The 21,531-nt window shown below is 41.7% G+C and overlaps 1 protein-coding gene and 2 long non-coding RNA genes across 7 annotated transcripts in view; 2 read left to right on the top strand and 1 right to left on the bottom strand.

The window, feature by feature from the left end:
• LOC147758708 (uncharacterized) overlaps positions 1 to 975 on the top strand; it is a 1,684-nt gene extending 709 nt beyond the window's left edge. Inside the window, exon 3 of the long non-coding RNA XR_015318326.1 lies at positions 573 to 975. This is a non-coding gene — a long non-coding RNA (uncharacterized LOC147758708). The remainder of the gene's footprint in view (positions 1 to 572) is intronic.
• LOC147758707 (uncharacterized) overlaps positions 1 to 1,387 on the bottom strand; it is a 5,246-nt gene extending 3,859 nt beyond the window's left edge. Inside the window, exon 1 of the long non-coding RNA XR_015318318.1 lies at positions 1,182 to 1,387. This is a non-coding gene — a long non-coding RNA (uncharacterized LOC147758707). The remainder of the gene's footprint in view (positions 1 to 1,181) is intronic.
• A 4,977-nt stretch (positions 1,388 to 6,364) lies between these two features.
• Positions 6,365 to 21,531, top strand: part of LOC111243789 (adenylate cyclase 1-like) — a 99,212-nt gene continuing 84,045 nt past the window's right edge. Inside the window, exons 1-2 of one of the 5 annotated variants that reach the window (XM_022789907.2) lie at positions 6,372 to 9,172; positions 9,312 to 9,593. The gene's annotated coding sequence lies outside the window, so the exon portion shown is untranslated. Of the gene's footprint in view, positions 9,594 to 21,531 lie in introns of all 5 variants that reach the window. The other 4 variants (XM_022789935.2, XM_086976540.1, XM_022789916.2 and 1 more) reach the window with 4 other exon arrangements.

Genomic DNA, 21,531 nt, shown 5'->3' with positions numbered 1-21,531 from the left:
TATATATATGAAAAAAGCCAAAATCCGAATGTGACGGCCCTTTTTAGTTAGGTAACACTGACATAATATTTGATTTGCATGAATGTCCATGTAGAAAAAGTATTTCCTGGAAGCAGTCGATAGATGTCGATGAGCCGAATGAAAATTCAATACATGTACAATACCTAAATCTTAATTTTTGGCTTGAAAGTGCCGCTCGAAAAGCGAAAATATGGTACCCTATGTAAGAGGAGTGTTCTTAAGACCATTTGATGGGTCTTGACAAGCTGACAGCAAATGTAATACCTATGTTTGAAATCGATATTTTTAAGCGAAAATTACGAAAAACACAGCAGAAAGGCTGATAAAATCAGCCTTTCTGCTGTGTTTCGAGTGATTTTTGAGCGAACTTAAAGTGACTGTCACTTGGAAAGTTGTGGCGGCAAATTTAAAGCTGATTTTCCTAAAAATGTTTCTTTAACTAATTGTTTTTTTATAGAAAAGATATAAACCTTTAAAACCGTATAATATTCCGTAATAAATATTAATCATTAATTTTATATAGTGTGTGTAATTATTGTTCATAAAAAAAGATAGAAAAATCCATAAGTTACAAATGGATTAGCCGACTTCATGGATTGCAATAGCCATGGACCTTTGACTGGAGGTCGACTCGATTCGTGTCGACCTACCATCTACACCCGCGTTCTGGGAACAAAATCGAATTGTCAACACTGAAAATTCCGTAAGCACGCTGTAAAAGTGTACCGAACGCCAACAACCTACGAGCGAGACAAATGTACGCTTGCCTGAGCCTTCTGGCGATCATAGGTAAGCAAAAGCTATAGAAGCATCTGCAGAAGGGTAACGGATGAGCTGGGGCAGGGTAACTGCAACGGGTTAGCTCTTAATGTGTACTCGACCTATAGGTCTTGTTAGCCTGAGTGAACGAATCAGATTAGCTAAAACAGTCGACCCAAAACAGGTGCCAGACGAAGTCCGCGGTCGGTCTGGTGAATCCTATATTATTATAGACATTTTTGAAAATGATAGATATGACTTTGTCTTTTATTGCATACATATATATATATATATATATATATATATATATCAAGCTGTTTTATAGTTCACCTGCAACTCTGATTCGCAACGAAATTTCAGCACAATTGCATGGCTTGCCTTGTCATTAGCTAATTTCCTACCTGCTGTTGTTTGCGTCGTGTTTCCACGAGGATCGGCCGTTGAGCGTAGTCTCCGTAAAGTGCGCCGCTGTAAAGCTGCTAAAGGCCCGTAAAGGACATGAGAGGAGTAAATCATTTCGAGTGAGAAAAAAACGTTTACGGTATAGGCCGTAGGATGGTGAACAAATGACGACAGCTAATGGTTCTTATTACTGCAGTTTTCGCGCAGATAACAGTTCGACACGTTTCTGTGTACAAGCGGCGATTTTTAGGATATACCATGCTTCATGAATCTGCTGTGTCACTAGCAGTGAAGATGTGCCTTGTACAGAGTATGTTGTAAACATTAAAAACTATTTTTTTTTTCATTTTATAGAGTGACAAATTATTAAGCATGTTATATAGTCGACTAGAAACCACTTTTGGTATTCTAAACTTCGCGTTCCTACGCCGCAGCGTTCACAGTGTTACCAATGGCACCCTTCGGAAAGGCAAAGTATTCGTTAATTCACAGCAGATTTTCTCGCGGATTTTTACAGAGGTTATAATTTATGCCACGTAATTTTCGGCTTTTCTCAAGCCACCGACCCATAGGGAATTTAAAGCGCGATGCTGGGCATTTGGTGCAGTAGCCATCAATCACGTCTGCTTTCGGCTCGCGAGCCATGGCTACCAGGCCAACAAAGACTGAAGTCCAAGAGGGGAAACGGTTTTAGTGGATGCAAGGGCTCATAGTACCGACAGTGTCTGCCCCACATTACCAATTTAAGCCATTAACACCTAGTTACAGAAAAATACTCATTGGCTTTTGCCCGCAAGCTAGCTTGAGGATGGCTGGCGTTTTTCGGCCTGCTTTCTCCGCTCGTAAGCAAAGTACATGTGCATTAACACTCCGAAAACATTGTGGTCTGTATAATCACTACATAGGGTTTTAAATACGGCTATATCCCACAAGGTATTATAGAGTAGTGGTCAGACATAGCATGGATGGTCACAGGTAATCTCTATGATTGTATTGGGTCTTGCTTTGAGCTTTGTCCTCACTCCATTTTGGACCTTATCTCGAACAAAATTCCGTTACCAGTTGCGTGTATACGTGATTCTAGGTCACCGGTCTAGAGGTATCACTATGATCTTACGCACAATTAAATTATTTATATAATACGAACAATACCCGGATTGCACAATATACAGTGTATTTTTAAGCTATCGTGAATGTATCTAAGAGGTGATAGAATTGAGCAAAGAAGCAATTTTAGAAATATGGCCAGGGCTCAATGGGGCTTTGTTCTATCGTGAAACGCTGTCCGACATCACCTATATAATTATATGACTAAGAAATCGATGCCGTTAACTACCGTTAAGTTTCCGTAACAAAGAGAGCGTATTGCCATAATGTACAGTACTTGATTTAACTATATGATTTTGCTAAGGATGCTAGGTGTAGTTTAAATTTATTAAACTCAATTTCAAAATTAGCGATAATAGTAACTTGCTAACTTTAATACGTCTATAATTGTACCGCATCAACGAACCGGTAGCTACTGGATGTGAGGCGTGTTAGCCTGTCTTATACGTTATTATAGAACGAGGCCTTAGTGATTCACTGACCCTTTACGGAAAGTGGCCCAGTTGATAATTTCTATTCATTTTTATAATATTTTTCGCCCATCCAAACTTATTCACATAATGCAAACCTTCTATATCGCGCAGATTATACAAAAATGTTATATCATTCAAATATTTCTACATTTGTGGCCTAGAGCCACATGAATAGGCATACACATTAATCAACTGTTTGGAATTAGAAATTTTTAAGAAGAGTTAAGACAAAAGCTCATGTGAAGATAAAAAACATTTCCCATACGCTACGTCAGTACATGCAACAATATATTAATCTTGAAGAACTGATAGATTTTGCACGTTTTCCCTTAATGTATGCAGATCTGACCATTATCGGGTGATAGAGAAGTATCGTGGACAACACCTAAAATCGAAAGGTCCTATAGACAACTTGGAGACCCGAATTGCGGGCACTTGAAAGCTTCCATCAGTAGCTCTGCTGAGATAATCGCGCTATTTTAGATAGATAGGCCTTGTTAAGTGCTTGCCAGTAATGAGGAGTTGGCTTCAGAATGCTCTACGCGTCCACAACTAGGTATGAAACTAGATGACAGTATCTGGCTACATTCAAGATATCCACTTGTATTATTTATCTTTACAGGTATTAACTGTTTCCGTTTTATCACATTTGCCTTTGGGATCGCTTTTTTGCCGTAATCAATTTTTTTTTTCTTTTCTTTTTGCTAACAGGCCAGAAACATATCTTTATTTATTTATTTGGAAAATACATAGCTAGGCTTGATATGCATTTTATTAACACGCCGATAAAAATTATGGACGGCCATATTTGTTCGCCGTTCAGAAAAACAAATCGGCAATGTTTATGCTTCCAAGGCATACTATTACATCCCAAAAGCTGTATTTTTGTATAGCTTCATCTGTAAGCTTTTGGAGGGAACCACTTAAGTTCATTTAGGGTATTACCGCATCCTCGGACACTACACAATAGTGCTGGCTTAATTATACAATTTTCTCATTTACATGCTCAGACAAAGGCGTCATCCTTTGTAGCATTGGAATCGATCAATATAGATAGCGTAGTAATAGCACAGGCAATATCGCTCGCGAGCCTGGCGACGGCAGTTGTTGCTCTATGTTGCCTTTTTTTCACAGCTCATTGTATGTGACACAGTGTCAATAGGCAGAAAGTGCAATTTCCGTACCTTGTTGACCTTTCTACAGGTTCATGCAGCCCTTGACAATTTCAACAAATCTGACAACAAAACTGTGACCTTCAAAAAACATAATGTCTGTAATAAACATATTTTTCGTTCGTTGCTTGGAAAGTTTCTGAGGCTGCGATATCTATGAATACCTAATTCGCTCAGTACAGAAGATTGTTGACTTTCAGCTTGTAAGTTATCTCGACCGTACTTTATCTGGGCAGTTAGAGTCTTACTGGATTTAGCACATGCTCATATCTAAAAATGTTGCTAAAGGAATACATCTGAATTAGAAAAATGGCCGACTTTTAATGCGCTTATAGCTTCACTGCATCTGTGAAGACTCTTTTTTTCTTGCTAGTATGGAAGATACGTATTGATAGGATAATCCGTCCCCGATAACCAACTTTATTCAAATGTTTCCGCTGTTGAAAACGACCGAACAGATAGACAGTGCCTATCTGTTCGGTCGTTTTCGTGGACTTGAGTCGGACGGCTAAGCGTATTGAGTCCTATTCTAAAAAAATTGTTCAATTGTTTTGAGACCCGAAGTTTTTGGCAATATCGTGTTGAATGTGTATGGTAGACACTTCGCCTCGGGCACCCATGGACAGTCCGCAGAAAAACAGTGCTTAATATGGTGACCGAGAATGAGGTAGTAACTCTAAAGTTCTCGATTTCTTACCAATCGCAGTATTTGGCGCTATCGTAAGCCATCATCTGGCGTGTTCCCTGCAAACACGTCGGTTTTGGACCTTATACGATCCAGTTGGCTCGCCAGGCATAGTTTGTAGAGCATACGAAGTGTCTCACGTTTCACACATGGGCCGAAGGGTGGCGGTAATGCAATTATCATTTTGTATTGAAGATTTGTATGCCGTCAAAGTTTGAACGTTTTACGGTCTGAATAAATAAGCGATCACCATCAATCTGGCGATACGTTATACCACATTTTTCGTTGTTATGTATCTGTATACAGAATGTGCTATCGAACATCTACAGTCAAAAATGCTGTGCATATTAAACTCTATGTAAAACATCGTTTTCTCGCATTCCTACGTAACTAGACTAGAGGGTAAACAAAACTGCTTTACGTAGTCGTACGTAAACTCTTGTGGCATTTCATTTTGTGGAGTCAACGTAAGTGCATGGTGCAGATTCTGGGCAGCACAATTTTTTCTCTTATAATTTAAGTGTCAATAGTTTTTATTGCAAAGGCGCGTTGGAAGACATTTTGAAACCCAAATTTTAGATGGTATATGGCCTCTACGAGACGATGCTACCTATAATGGCCTATTCAAGACACTGAGGCAACTGAATGCTGAGTTCGATGGAGGCATCATTTCTCGCAGGACATTCGTACCATGACTGCCCTGTTCATGCAATTGAACGACACTGGACTCTTTCTGTTGAGCCCTTTTCAAAACAGAATTTATAATATAAGGCTTTCTATGACTGGAAAGTTACAAGACAGTATCTGACGTAAAGCTTGCTAGCTGTAAAGAAATTTCGAGATAACAGCGAGGTAGAGAGATTTTTATGCTGAATATGTTCATCCGATTTATATCGTCGATCTCAATTCGGTAGTACATCGGCAATGGATAAGCTTATGAACGTACGATTCTATACGCTCGACCCTAACTATAAACGACACAAAACGGACCAAAGCTACTATTTATAAGTTTATATTTTACACAATGTCGCTATTATGCACGTGATTACTAGAAAATATAGTTCTAAAGTAATCTATCACAAAATTCTCTAGTAATATTACCCCATGCCTGCCTCAAATTTGTTCACATACTGTAGGCATATGCCAATTTCATGGCTGAATATATTGTGGTTAGATAATGTGACCAGCATTGTCGCTGGGTTAGGGTACCGTTTCCTCTACAATCACAAGTTTGTCACACTGATAGCGCTCCGTCAACAGCAACAAATAATAGGCCCCTTTTTCCACGCCCCGTTTCCGTCTGAAGGAAACCAAGAGGTAGTTTTGCGTTGTCGCCGCGTTTGTGGTCGCGGCCGCTAGCTATTCACGATATCCTGTACGACGTAAAGGGAAAGGCAGAATCAGAATGGGACATGACTTTCTTCACAGCTCTCCTTCGTTGGCTCTTCGACCAACTGTGTGCTCCTGATATACTTCAAGGCGTGTGATCGCCTCTCCATGGGGCTCCTCGTGGCCGTCACTCGTTTGTGCCATTCGGTATGAGCGCGTGTCTGTGTGTGTGTTGGTGTGTATCGGTGTACAGAGTCCGTGAGCGTTCTTCAAAAGATTTTCTTTCCGGCTGTGCTCCCTCCAGCAACAGTGGCAGCTCAAGCGTCAAAACATTGGCGCAAGTTGTCGATTTTGCCTACCAGGGGTCGCTGTTAGCGTTCCTATTCCCATGTGTTAAGCCAGTTCTTCCAGTCCTCCTCCATTCCGCATTCGTTTGCCCGCTATCTTGCAGTGTGCTTTCTCGTTCAGCGTGTTTTGTGCTCGTAGCGGTTGCTGACGGCGGCGGAGGCGGCGAGTTCGTCCCTTCAACGCTCATAGCAGCGGCCGAGCATCGTCATTGCCCAGCCGCGCCTGTCCGAGAGTGGCATCTGCACTCACCGCCTCGGAATTCGCGCTTCCTCCCTGTGTTGTGCTGCGGTTCTCTTTTCTCCTGTCCGCCACCTCGCGTGATGAGCACCGCGTACTGTGTGAGTAGCGAGCGCCGGCTGGCTTTGCCGTGTGTGGGTCTCTCTGTCCGTCTGTCTGTAAGTCGATTCTTTCCTCCTCTCCTCACCGCGGCAGCAGCTACCGCGGCCGTTAGCCGGCCGACGAGGTAGTCCTGACTGGTGGCGGAAAGAGGCAAACCGAATTCAGGCAGCCGAAACGGCCAGCACCTGTGCTGCTGTTTATTGCTGCTAGCTAGCTAGCTAGCTACCGGCAATTACCAACTAGCGACTAGTAGCTGGCGACCGATCTGGTTCTAGAAGCAGCAGCGAAGCCCGCCGGCCATAGCGTATTACTAAACAGAACAGAAGCAGCCGTGCTTCTTGTAGCTGTCGACCGGCTGAACGTCGTCTGTCGGTGGCTTGTCGGTGACTTGGTGCATCTATCTGTCTGGCTCTTTGTTTTTCCGTCGTTTAGTCGCCTGCTATTCGCTGGCCCCTTTCGTCGGCGCCAACGGTGTCGGCGGCGGCGGTGGCGGCAGCAGCAGCAGCAGCAGGCGGAGTTGTGGCGGGCGTTGGTCCGGCCCGTAGGCAGGCAGACTCCTACCAGCACGACCGAAGCTGCTGTGGCTCGACTCACTCCCGCTCCAAAGCGTAGCAGCATCAAAGAAAGACGGGCTGCTATTTACCATTCGCTCTTACTACTCTACAAGTCTACCTAGAATAGATGGGTGAACATCCAACGGTAACCTACGCGACTCACACTGAAGGCCATTGATCATTCACGTTAGCCGGGTTGGTGCAAGTTGTCCTAACTCGTCTGCGCTGCTCAACTACTCCTAGAGAAAGTTCATCGGACATTTAAACTAACTTTTCAGTAGTTCACAAAAAGTTAAACAGCAGTAGCAGCATTCGTGTTGGCTACAACAGCGGCAAGCGAAAGTAGTGGACAACAGTGCTCAACAGGTCTGTGTCTCTGTTATTCAAACGAGAGTTAGTTCGGAAAACAAGTTAGAAGAAAAGTTCCGAACGAAGTTAGAAGAAAAGTTATCCTTGGGGGACTACTCATCAAAGACAGTAACATCTGTGCTTGCCAGTGCTGTTGCTGACAGCAAAAAGAAAAGTGACTGAGTAGTAACTATTGCAACGTTGGAGGCCTGCATTGCAATGAGTACTTGGGATCGAGTGGTGAAGTCGACCGAATTCGTGCTTCGTTCTCGTCCTAATGTGCCCCTTTTTGGGTAACAGTAACAGTGGATGTTGATGACAGCGTTGGTAACGAGCAGTGAGTGACTAAGATATACTTCGCAGAGGTGCGCTAAGACGAGAACGACATGGACGGTCAGTCTTTCCACGGCCACCCTACGCTGCCGCCCACCGTTGCTCCCAATGAAACCTGATTAGTTTTAAGACTTCTGCGATTCGACTACACTTTGCCTTCCTAGGTTTGGGCGTATGTTGCTTTTTCAGAGGCGCTGCTGGTAGGTATAATGTAATGCGACACATTAGGGAAAAGGCGCAGAGACGATAGGAGTGTTACGAGTGCCTGCCTACCTGCTGGAGCATTTGGGGTGGTTGGTGTGATTTTCTTTTCTCTATGTGGCCCGTGGTAGACTCATCTGTGTGTCTACTGTTGTGCCGTTGTGTAAAAGTGCTATGCTGATAATAATAATGATAACTGTGAGTATAATTGGCGCCTGCCTATGATTACTGGTGCTGCCTTACCCTGAGCACCGCTTCCGCTTATCAAAAAGCTTTGCCAACATCTATATAGGATCGTGAAAAACATACACTATAAGGCGAACAAGGCGAACTAAGATAACTTACTTAAAAGAAAGAACAACAGAGAACAGCACAAGGAGCGTTCGTCAAATCAAGACGGGTTGATAAATAAAAAAAGGGAAGAGGGCAATTACACATTTACAGGCACAGAAAGGGCAATCAGTAAGAGTAAATGTTGCTAATTGAAAAAAAGGACATTCGACAGCACAGTCGAGTTCGAGTATTGAGGTTGAAGTACTGAAGTTTGATGGTAACTACGTCACAATAAGGCGCACGTTATTGCGCCTCGCCAACGTTGTCTTATCACTGTTGAACGCGATAAGCTAGGTTTACAAAGCCGAAGTCTCTGAACTGCTGTCAACAGTTCATCTAGATCGAACCGTTTAACAATTCTTAAACAGACTGGCGTTTACGAACGTGGCTAGAAAAGTTATTGCTACAATACCGGTCGTCAAATGCTCCGTCATCGAATGAGCAGTGTCCTCATAATGTTTGACGTGTAATTACAATCGTATGCCACGACTACGCAAAAACGCATTTGGGCTGTTATAGTTAATGTCGGCACGGCAAAACACTACGTTACAAGGACAATTCAACACGGACGACCGTCTTAGTGTGTGGTTATCACTATCTGATAAAACTTCGTCTTGCCGTCGCGTTGCTACCATCAAAGGTGTTCTTTTTGCAAAAAGAAGTTTTCCCGACAAACAACAATGTCTGATTCTGTCGTTCGTACAGAAGCCATAGGATCGTAGTCCGCTTGTCATGACAAGATTTCCAACAAAGAAATTCTGCTCGAAGGTACAATAGCTCAGCTCTGAATTTCAATCAGCAGTATGCTACTGCTTGAAGAAACAGCCATTATTGCCAAAAGACATGATCGTCGCATTTGTTAACGTTATTTATGTTGTTACTACGACTATTATGATGGGTGTTACAGTTAAATCTACATGCTGTGCAACGATTTAATGATGGCATGAGGTGGCACTTGGCCGATATTGATCATCTTTTGTTCTCTTCAACGTTTGGTATCAGTGTTGTCGTTGTGGTTTTGTGACTTTTTGGAATACTCCATACGACGAGAATAATAGAAAGGACGACGACGACGACGTGCGTGTCTGTGAGCCGTTGCCTGCTTCTAGTGATATTTTCCCCAGGCCAGCATTAGCCGAAGCGGCGTCGCTCGGCAAGCAAAAAAGGACGAGTAAACCCAGTAAAATGTGTAAGTTTGATCGCAAACCGTGATTCCCCCGCTTTGTCTTTTTCACATTAGGTAAATAGGTACAGTCCTTGTCAATAGGCATAAAGCATAAATCGTTCGTCTCGAACTGGAAGCGTTTGCGTACATTAGAATTTTTGACATGGATATAAGAGGCCGTAGAACGTTATTGTCTTATATAGAGATAAATGAGAACGACCTGGCGGAACTTTTGCTTGCGTAAATAATGACGTGGCTATGGGTTCAGCTAGGCAAAATTAATGGCCTATAGTTCTTCTTATGTGCCACACTTTTTTCTTTGCTAGAATGGTTTTCGTATACAACGTTGCTCGAAAACTGTAGACCTGAAGGACACTGTTCTGGACGGTCACTTGAATTCGACTCATAACCAAAACCCTATTTTCCCTATGTTAATACACAGTTTCTTTTTATATACAACATTTGAATCGTTCAATGTCCGCCTTCTCGGACCCTGCAGTAGAAGCAGAGCAAAGCTTAAGCAACAATAATAACGGCACGCACATTACTTAAGTTGAATGCAAGCACACAGTGTTTCTTTTCATAGAAAAAATGTCTTTCTTTTGACCTGCGTACAAAAGACTCTAGGAAAAAAGGGCAGGAACGGACTCCGCCTCGGTTTCTTTTCGATCGACTCTTTGTTGTTTCGCGACAAAAGAAATTAACGTACTCCTGATCTTTAAACGCTTTCCATCCGTAGGTGGAGGCAATATGAACTTTGTTCCATTAATAGACAGCGGCGTGAATTTCACTTGAAGCTGTAATTCAGCCTCCGAGACATACGTTATTAAAAGGCTCAGTCAGAACAACTTTTATGCGAGGCCATCAATATTGATTATGATATCCGGTTGTTTACTAGGTATTGGAGGGTTACTCTAATTGACCATCACCAACATGTTGAAATAATTTTTTTTTTGCTGTCGGTAAATCCAAAGAACAAATGTATGGTTAGCATGCGCCTCCGCTCTTTATTTGGTCGAATCATCGTTTCTCTGACCCAGTCAGGGGTTTACATTGTTTCTTTACAATTACGCTATATTTATCGCTTGCATTATTGACTTTTAATGAGATCCTATTGAAATAAGGGTATCAACCATAGATACCCTTGTGCAAAAAACAGCACGTTTCGATTTCCATGTGAAACATGGAAGAAATACTTAGCAAGTTTGGGATTTGACCTTGGGACAGCTTGACACTATTAGTGGGGTGAGGCTATGTTTATGCGTTTAATGATCGATTCACTTCAAGAAACTTCAAGACCCGAAGCACCGTGTGTCACATGCCCTTAGCCTCTCTGTCATGTTGTCAAATTGCCGGAGCAGAACCGCAATTAATGTAATAGTCAGTAATAATAATAATATATAAACTCAACTTGGAAATCATGATGCTTTCAATCTGAGTTTGCTATCTTGTGAACTAGAAAAAAATGTATCCGGTCTTGTCTGACCCGAAATAATCCTCCAAAAGAGGTATAACTTCGTGTTTTTTGTTATGAGGTGGAATGATGCACCAGTCTGCCCTATAACAAACAATATCATGCACCCGTTACTGACATAAAGAAGATCTAGAAAGCATCAATCAGTCGTAAAGGAGGCATTATTAAAATCCTATACGTAAAAACGTTCTAGCAGCATGCTTTTAAACACACAAGTTTACCAGCCTCCGTTGAATTGAACGAACAAGTGTCAATCAAACAAGCCGTATAAAAACACTTATTGATAGAAAATAAGGACGAATTGGGCCAAATATGTATCACCACTCGTCGTGGTGCCCTAGGAAAGTCGTCCTTTCAAATTCAAGCATTCAATTCAATAATCATTTCCACTTATGCTGGTCGACTTTACCATTTCACAAACCTGAAAGTGGACCCGAAACATTTGAATGTCAATAGTTTCCCTCTGCTTGTACGTGTACGTGAAGCTTGCCGAAAGAAAGATGGTCTCAATTAATGTTTTTCTAGGCATTTCAAGACGCATCCATGCGATTATGAAGCAAAAGTACGACAAAATGCCATTTTCAACATCTAAAACTTGTGCTTAATTTACAAAAATGTGGGGGTCACTAGCAGTATTTAACAGAATATTAAGTTTGGTTGTAGGAGTGAAGACTGCAGTCCTTCTGCCAGGGTAGATAGGTACCTTATACAACTTAGTACAGGTATGAGAAACTGAGCCATATTCTATTTCTCAATCAAAACAGTTACGTGTCACCACTATTAATAGCCGGGGTGTTCAATTGAGCCAATCGAGGCTGTATGATTATATCAGCGAGACTGGGCAAAGACTTGTGCACCGTTTCGTTCCTTGGCGCACACTCTGACACAGAATAAATGAACGCTGAAAGGCACAGCACAAGGCCGATTAGGCTTATACGAACATTGAATATGTACTTATACGAAAGACTAGATGCTAACTCAAGAACGACGGACTCCACCGACGGGACGCCAGCTCAGCTTAGCTGGAACAGTTATCAACTATATATATGTAGGGAGAAATGAATTCCATGGAATCTGTTCTGATAGCAGATTGGGCGAAAGATCGAAAATGGAAAACGGGTTAGAGAACCTAGATACGATCTCCAAACTTGCCGTTTCAATTATTTCGACGTTGATGTTGATGTCGATGGCTGACTAACTCTACAGCGCTCCGCCATAGAATGATGCAAACATAGAGACTCTCCAGCGACGACTGAAAGCAAACGAGCCGCTGTTGCTTGTCTGGCTTTTCGTACACTGGCTCCTTTAAGGATTTTCTTTGATGAACATACGATGGGTCCTCTATTTAGCGAGCAGCGGAGGCTGGTAGCTCGTCGAGAACGCATTTGACACGAGGCAGTTACACATAGAGCCCCAATGGTGAGGCCCACGCTTGCTCGCTAGTCAAAGTTGATTTCTTTCACGTTTGGGTTTATGCTCGCTAGATGACTGATTCATTCGATCAGATTATGTGCGCTGGACATATTTATTAGTAATAATAACTAACTAAACTATATTGTTGCTGTGATCTTTATTTTTTTCTGGTTAGGAGACCGTACCAGAATCTACAACTTCACAAAGCGATTTCAGTGCTACAATAATTAGATCTTTTTTTCAGCGCAGGACATAACGTTACTAAGCGATTTATTCTGTGTTAAAGAATGAACATTGGTTCTTCCTCGGCAGAAGAACAAGTGGAATAGATGTTTTTAAACCCATAGTGATTATGGGTGCGCGATTTGATCAAAGCTCTATGTGACGTATTGTATTTTCACTCAAGTCTTATATCGAGTAGCAATAACATCACCCAGATGTATTCGTTCCTCAGATCAACAGTAAGGCCCGCTTGGTTACGTCAATTTGACGTTGATTCATTGCAGGAGTTAGTACTGTCGTTACGCTATTGCGAATGCGGTCCACAGCAACGGAGTCGTATTCTGCATTTTATTCTTTGAAACGTCTGATCTCAATCTGTTCCTCCATCTGTGCTAACTCGCCCGTTAATTAGACGTTATGGTTTATGGCCGGTATGGTTTCGGGCATGGCCAACACTTGTCCTAGGAGTGGCGGCTCACATAGTCTTTTATGCACTGACATCATTCGTTGTCTGGAAAGATTCTGACGTCCAGGAGGGAAGATGGCATCTAGCTATACTACGAGCTTCCACGCCATTGTCGCTGTTTAGATGTTTGGGTCAAGATCGGAAGAGGCGTGAATCGTCATATAGGTGTACGTTCTGCTTGATCTTCAAATGCGTTTTCACACTCTTGATTGTGATTTTTGATAGTGGCGTATATGTGACTTTACCATGCTGCGCGGTTCACTTGTTGTGAGTAAGTTAAAAGAGGGGTAATGGACATGTGTGCCAAGAACGTGGCTGCCTAATCTACGAATTTTTACCTGTCGAAATGATGTCCTCGATATGTTAGAACAATGCGATGTCTTGCAAAGATCCCTACAATGAACCGACATTTATTCTAATACAAACTAATAGAATTTTGTAGGTAATCGACTCTTCCGGTGTCGTAGCTTGTATGCACGCAGAGCCGAGCAACACTGACTAACAAAAGATGTTGACACTTTTATATCTCAGAAATACTCTATACTCGTCACCAGTTTACATCAGAGTGAATAACGCGTAGCCCCCGTTGACCTGAAGGATACCTGATAATTTAGTTCCGAATCCAGTCGTAAGCACAGTCCGTTTGGCGTTAAGAACAAGCCGTCTGACGCGAGTGCCCAAGGCGGTAGTGGACACAAAAGCACAACACATTTATTGGGTAATGTGCGCGCGTCATAGACCATTCACTTGCCACGATTCACAGTACCTCAATACTATTTATTTTACTTTGTCAGTTCCTCACCCAGTGCCTCTAACCTTTCCTAGTGCGTAAACTCTATGTCATTAAAGGCTGAAGCACCGATTAGCCGTCGTCATCGTTGTTATTACCTTCTACTGCCTTGCAACAACTTCTGGTACATTATTTCATGAATAAGACCAACCATGATGCGAGTCGCTATGACGTTCACCTAATGCACCGTACGTCTGTGTGTAGTACGTGACCAGTGTCACTGTTTTCAGTCGGCCAGTTTGCCCTACCTACGTGTTTATTATCTCTTTGCTGGGTCGAAATCGGTAACTCGTAGTAGGTACGGGACCTCGTAGCATCACTCCGTATCGTAGCTGCCACCCGCGTTCAGCGTGCTTTTTGTTGGTGCTCCATTTGTAGCTGACGATAGCGTTCTACTGTCAAATGGTACGGTCTGTATTAGCGTTGCTGGCGTCGTGGTTTTTACCTATTCGCGCAACAGTCCCAACCAACACATTGAATATATGCTCCTTCGGCGTTCCTCGACGACCGGATACGTTACTACCCATTTATAATTCTACAATTTTTAAATGAAAAAAAAAACGCTTGTTAAGAGTCTGAAGTCTCGAAAAAGCTGTAGTACAGGTATTGTCGGTATGGACGTACTATAGCCATATGTTCCACTGCTGCCGCCTGTCGGTCCCGCGTGGAACGACGCGGGGTTCAATGTTATGGCGCGTTGTTGATCCTTCATAAAAGAAAAAGAAAAAAAAACGAACAAGTAAAGAGCATCAGTCGCCAGTGTTGCCATTGCTGCTGTTGGCATGTGCATATAGGCATGAAGAACGGGAGTAGCCGTCATCGTGTTTGACGGATAAGCGCTAAATCAGTCGATTGCTATAGAAACTGTATACAACAGCGACAGTTTCCTTACGGCGTGCGTTTTCCTCTACCGTTGCTTCTGCTTCTGACGACTGTAGAGGCCTTCTGCCGGCAGAAGTTATTTATCGATTTCACAATTCGATCAATAAACGTCCTACTGTCGCGTTCTGCTGGCATCACTTCTTGATCAAGGCTCCGTCGTACGCTGATTGAATCCGTACTGCCGTACTAATACGATTCAACAATGTGGCTCTGCTGTCACGTGCGTGGCGGCTGTTTTCTATAGGAAATTCAGATCTCCCTCTTTCTCCCTGTTCGCTATTTATGTAATGGTTGTTCTTGTACCGTATTTGCTAGCACTGGTTGCTACCCAGATGCGTATGTCTCGTCGAAACAGAAGGAATTAAACGTTATCACGCTTTCGGAAACGTTCTGCGGTTCGATGATTCGGGGGATATCGCCTCTCAACTTTTGAATACATACATTTGAAACAGATGCACACGTGTATCTCTATATACATGTACGTGTTGGGGTGCTTTGGCATAGCGGACATTCGGCAAAGGTAAAAGCAAAGTAGTACTTGCGATGATCTGTGCGTAACATACATTGGCCGTGTACTGCCGTTCCATTTACGGAGCAAATATGACCATTTTTGTTCTTGCTCATAATGTTAAGGCCGTAAGAGTGACGTAACAGATAATTGTTGTCGGAATCAACGGTAGTAGCCTCACAGTACTCTCTTTAGACTTCAGTAAATCACATCCGTGTGTCTGAACTGAACAGGACTAGCAGCTGCTGGATGCGTGTCACCCTGTTTCCGCTGAGATCCTTGAGCAGAATAATAGAATCGAAATTGAAATATTAATGGTCAGGCGACGATCAATAGTCATGGCCCAGGGTTAACTGTACAGACTTCAGATTTGCCATTCTTCTAGTGAGCGTGCCGTTTATAGAAGGCTTACTTATTAATTATTGTTAATAAAGGTGTGCATTTGCTTTTTGCTCCTAAACTAACTGTTTTGTTTGGATGTAGTCAATAAAATTTCACTTAGTGCACCAAAAAACACCATAACAGCCGTCTGACCGAGCCAAATAATCTGCTTTTATTTTCTTGCTAGTGGATCTTATTAAGTGCCGAATACGCGACGCCAGCGGAGGAACGAGACTGGCATTTAATAGTAGGATAGATGTACATGTTGATGATTATAATACGGCGAGTCGAGAGATGAATGTTATAAGTCTGTCACTCTGGGCCTAATTAAAAATATAACAAAACCTTCAAAGCATTGTTTGGGCTATTCCTTCGTGTTGATTTAACAGATTCCAACATCGCTTATTGAATTTTAACATATAAAAGACAGTAATGCTACTTATGCGATAATATCGAAACACGGAGACTGTTATTTATGCAGTTATGAAAAATCTATGATTTTGAAGAGCCCATTGCTTAAATGCGAAACATCAACTTCGGAAATGAAATTGTGTCCTGCTAAAAGTTAGACGAGACTGCCAATTGTGCTATATATATATATACATATATATATATATATATATATATATATTTTTTTTTTTAATTTGCAACGCGTCTAGGGATATATAGAGGCGATTTGTTCGCAAGTGTATACGTAAGCGGTTACTATCGGGTTTAATGTTTTTACTATTTGATGTTCTTGTCCATGTCGCAACTTTAGATGTCCCACTTTCCTTGCAGCAGGTGAGAACTACTTCAAAAGAAAGTTTGACGGGCCTGCATATGAATAAATCAACTAAAAGAGGTTTTATCGAGTTTTTTTTTTTTTTTTTTCTGGTATGAAAAACATATCGTAAGCTATCTTTTGAGCACGTCAAGTAATCTACAATAACAGAACAGACAAGAATGACAGACGATTTCACCTCTAATTTTGTACCGATATGTACGTATATCTAACACCATACTCCAGATGAATTCTATACTGTTTAAAGACTGTGTGTAGGTTCACATTTGCGTACTATATACAGTTGTACTTGTTAATTTATCACGTTAAGAAGGAATGACCTGCATTTTACGACTTCACGCCTTCAGCTACCTAAAAGTGGACACGCACACACAATTCCTGAGCTGATATTTAAAAAGCATATAATGGAAAGTAGCCGCACGTTTCATCGCTCTTTGAACTCACGATTGTGCTACCTAGGAATGATGTATGTCATTCTACCTATCTTACACCTACCTTGTTTTGCACACGTAGGTATAGAAATCCCTCAAGACGTAGGCACTAAATTTCAACCCATAACGTGCTGTAGTTGAAAACTGTTATGCTCTGTTATTAGAATTACAGTCTGTGACGGTTTTTCTGAACAGGGTTTTAACGATGGTATTAGTATTAAAATCGTTCGAACCCTCGCACGAAGCTCTTCATGTTTGAGTCCGTTGCATTATTAGTTGGATTTATCAAAGGCAACAATGTGATGAAAGTAAACAGTAAATACTGTCATCATCTTCATTATCAGCTGGATTCTAGTAGGCTCAATCAGCTCGAATAATAACATCTGTAGCTAGATAAATATACAATTGTTCTAAGACAATCGAAACGGTATTGGTTTCCTTAAGCTCTTCGTCACATCGACCTGTCTGATCCTTAACTGTATTGACCGGTAACAAACTGACCTCAGAAAATGACTAGAGTTAATTTTTTATACGGCTATTAATTACTATCGCAGAAGTAATAACAATAGTCTCATACATGAATCCAGCGCGTAGATTCCATAACAGTAATTATTACGAGGATTATATGCGAAGCCATACATCGTAATACTCATCGTTCAAAGATGGAAGACTCACCATTTGTCAATAACGATTTGTGGCCTTAATGCCCAGCAATGGGGCCTTTTTTGCAAATTATGTTATTTCAGGCGGTGGTGTGGTGTGGTGTGCTGTCTGAAGTAACCCATCAAGTTCCTGTTCGATCTAGTATACGCACAAGTGGACATTACGGTCATATGTCTGATCCGACAGTATGTGATGGTAGTGATATTGCTGATGCGTCATGAAGATAGCTACTGAAATGTTCTAAGCTTTAGCTTTAGTGCAGACTTATTTAACCATTGTTTCAGATGGTCGGTCCTTTTCGAGCGGAGCAAAGTGTATCTACGCCCGATTTCGATCCCGGACCTAGGTGTTGCTAAGTTCAGCTGGCAAACACCTTGCCGCTGCACCATCACCGGGACATAAATGTGTGTATTGTCGGTAAGAGTAGCGTATTAGGGCCGTATTTATCAGTTGCAAACGTTTTGCAGCCAACAGAAGGAAATACAGTCAGCCGTTCTATTAACCACTATATACATCGTGTCTAACGTGCCCCATATCATCTGTAATGCAATATCGAATATAAACCAGAAAGACAGTTATTTTCCGCGGCAAAATCTGCTTACGAGCTGGAATAGCCAATCATTGGAATTACATTTCAGGCTCCTAAGTTAATCATATGGGTACTACACGATAGTTCACTTACGCGATGGCGAACCGAGCTTGTAGGTGAAAGGAAAAAATGGAACTCGCAATAAATCTTCATTTGAAAGCAAGCTGAAGAAAAAAGACCATTTGATCTCTCGCAGACCGCTATCGGTTTCCGTCTCTTTGTTCGAAAGTTTTGCCAACGAAGGCCATTAGCTACCACTAATCTGGAAACAAGTCACTTCCGCCATAAGATAAAATCTAAAGTCTCCTTCACTATATAAAAGTTTAGATTAAGATTCTCCTTTCGGACCCGGTGGAGTTAGTACTCTTACGGTATCCCTAACTATGAATATCAGCAAAAAGCTTTGTTTAAAAATGTTAGGCGCCAAATTTCAAAGCTGGTAATTTAAGCAGTTCCCAAACTCTAACTGTTGTCCTAAGTGTAGGGTAATAAAAAAACCACAGTAATTAATTATTATTCAAATGGCTGACCATTTCGAACGATGGCCAGATGAATAACAGTAATCTTAAATAGCTTCCCACATTGGCTGTATCATAGTCCTTGTTCGAATACGATAATATAGCAGTACCTAGACCGTTTACCCCATAAGATTCTCAAACCGAAAATAATATGGCTATAAAATTTTACATACATAATGGCATAAATTGCAAACCTTGGGGAATCCGCAAATTAATGCAGCCCTCTATAACTCTAATAGCCTGTACGATAGATAGCGTATATTCTGTCGATATCTGTCTGTTAATGAGAAGTTTGGTTGAGGCTTGAGGCCTCCGTCCAGGGTAAGCTAAGCCACTATGTGGACGCTTCGTAGCGCTTACACGAAGGGGTTCTCTTTTAGTGTACGTTAATTGCCGGTAAACTTCACAGAGCCCCAGACTTGTAATCGTTATTGGCAGCTAAGTCCAAAAGTCATAGATCAGGTTTGGGCTATATTGAAGCCACTCACACTGTAAGGTGCGAACTCTAACGGGCTATTTCTACAGGGGCTTTATAAAAAAAATAAAAGCAAAATCTAATTTGACTCTCCAAGGAAGTCGGTGTATTTCTTTTTCCCGAACTACGACACTAAGTTATTTCTGTGGTTTTTAACTCCTGTGAGCCAACTTAACGACCCGTGCGTATTTTCGGCCTCGTGCTTAGCAAAGCGCTCTGAAAGGACAATCAGGCGATTCTTTCCGGGTACAACAAGTAAATTTGTATTTCGGAGATGGAAATCGTTCAGGTACGAACCAGATCCGTCTTGCGGGTATTGAACTTCCTTCGAAGTCGTTGTTAAGAGGCTACTATAGCTGCCTTTGAATATAGCATGAAGTACGCGGCCATTCTCTTAAAATTCAAACTAAAGTTTTCCCTAAACAAAACAGATCGCGTCCAGAGTACAGAACATATCGGTAAGGCTGGAAAAATTACGCTGAGTAAAATAAGAGCAAAAATTCTGAGGTTTGTATATTAGAGCGGTGTCCGAGTGGAATTGAGAGTGCAATTGATTTTCTATGTTTGTTGCGATAATATATATCGTGCGATGTTAATTATATCGGAAAAAGCTAAATTGCGAGAAATGATAACAACGGCGAGTTTCGTAAATTGGGATCAAATATAAAAGATCGATAAGCATAAGGGAAGAAGCTTGAAACGCGGCGGGTTTATTTACGGAGAAAAAGGGCCATCGATAGAGTTAGCTCGCTTGCTACATTGGCCCAGCCGTTAATTATATGCAAGCAGTACAAATATCACCAACGAGATTTTGTTTCATACCAGGACTCTCATTGAGGTGCCTAAAATAGTGAACAAAGCAGCTCTTGGTTCGTTCTTGCTTGCAAATAAAATTAATGGAGCTCACATCGAGCGCAGCGTGGAACACGTACCTCTCGATCTTGTCACATAAGCCCGTGGGATGACCGCCAGCTCAAGATGACGCTGAACAACCGTTACGAATAGTAGCAGTAACTTATAAGCTAAAAATTCTTTGGATTAAAAAATTACCCCCAGACATGGCGTATTTTAATGAGGGTCATTATTCTGTCTCCTCTTAGTATTGAATTGGGTGAGTAGCAAATATTCAGGCTCTAAACAGGGTATAATCGATGTGGCCTTCTGAGGTATGTATAGCATGCAACGATATCACTGTTGTACTAACAGTAAAACTATTTTCAACTTCAAGACTTACTATAAGGACACTGGCGGCGTTCTGGCAACGGAGAACCAACCGGTCCGAGTGAAGACCGCGTACGCGAATCTCAACTAAGAACTTGGAAAAGCGAATTTTATAGCTGTAATTATATTTCAAGCCATGCTTACACGCTGATGTGTGTTATATGATGAAATGTGTTATAGGGTGCTGGTAATGACCAAAATGCCCAATCGTAACGTTCACCAATGCAACAATGTTAACTCAATTTTCCTGTGGGCTTAATTTATGAAATAAAAAACTAATCGCTACGAGAGATCTCTATGCGTGTATCGCAATTTGGTTTTGATTCATCAAAGGTTACTGGTGACAGGGAGAAAGAAAGAAGGAAACGAAAAATGTCAAGGAGGGTTAGAGTCAGCAAAATGTAGAACTGTGCTAGCTACGAGTTGTCACAATCAACCCGTAGCGATGGCTTTCCGAGATTCATAACATTGTATTTAAACTTATTTTGATTATTCTTTAGATTGCTGTAGTAAATGCAGAGGGGACCAGTTTTTGCTAGACGTAGATGTGGAACAAACACCCACGTAAGCCTACTAATGATAAGGTCTACCGGTATTTACACAGATAAACGGTACAACAAGCTGAAACTTGGAAACGCATTCGGTTGCCTGCCATCGCTAACTGCCAGTTCAGCAATTACTATTGTAACTTGTACGGCAAATTCACTAGAATTTGAAAATAGAATTACTCAACACATCCGAAGAGGACACATCAGACTCTGTACGGTAGCCTTTCAAGTTAAAAGCAAACACTTCGGCCCCTTTTAGTCAGATTAGCTCAGGAAACCATAGATGTTGAGATTACGGCAAAGAGGAATGCCACTATGGTATAAGGGGTCTGGTTTTCTTCGACTCCTCCTGTCGTAGACTATTCCGTATTTGCTTGGCATCTAAATCTCGCACTGGTTATTGAAGGTTGAAAAATAGTCGCTACCTAACCTAATCTACATTGCCCGAAGCTGGGTTCAACTTTATCACGGCCATCTTTTGGGTTGAGTGATCGATGTAGTGTAGAATAATTTCCGACACTTTTCCACAAACTATTGTTATTTCTTTTGCAATTTCATAGGTACATAGTTGCACCGAGTCTATCGACATATTTAAAT

Source organism: Varroa destructor, unplaced genomic scaffold, assembly GCF_002443255.2.
Source record: "Varroa destructor unplaced genomic scaffold, Vdes_3.0 BEIS01000001.1, whole genome shotgun sequence".
Lineage (NCBI taxonomy): Eukaryota > Metazoa > Arthropoda > Arachnida > Mesostigmata > Varroidae > Varroa > Varroa destructor.
Note: the sequence above shows the minus strand (reverse complement) of the source record. Positions and strands in the feature narration are given on the sequence as shown.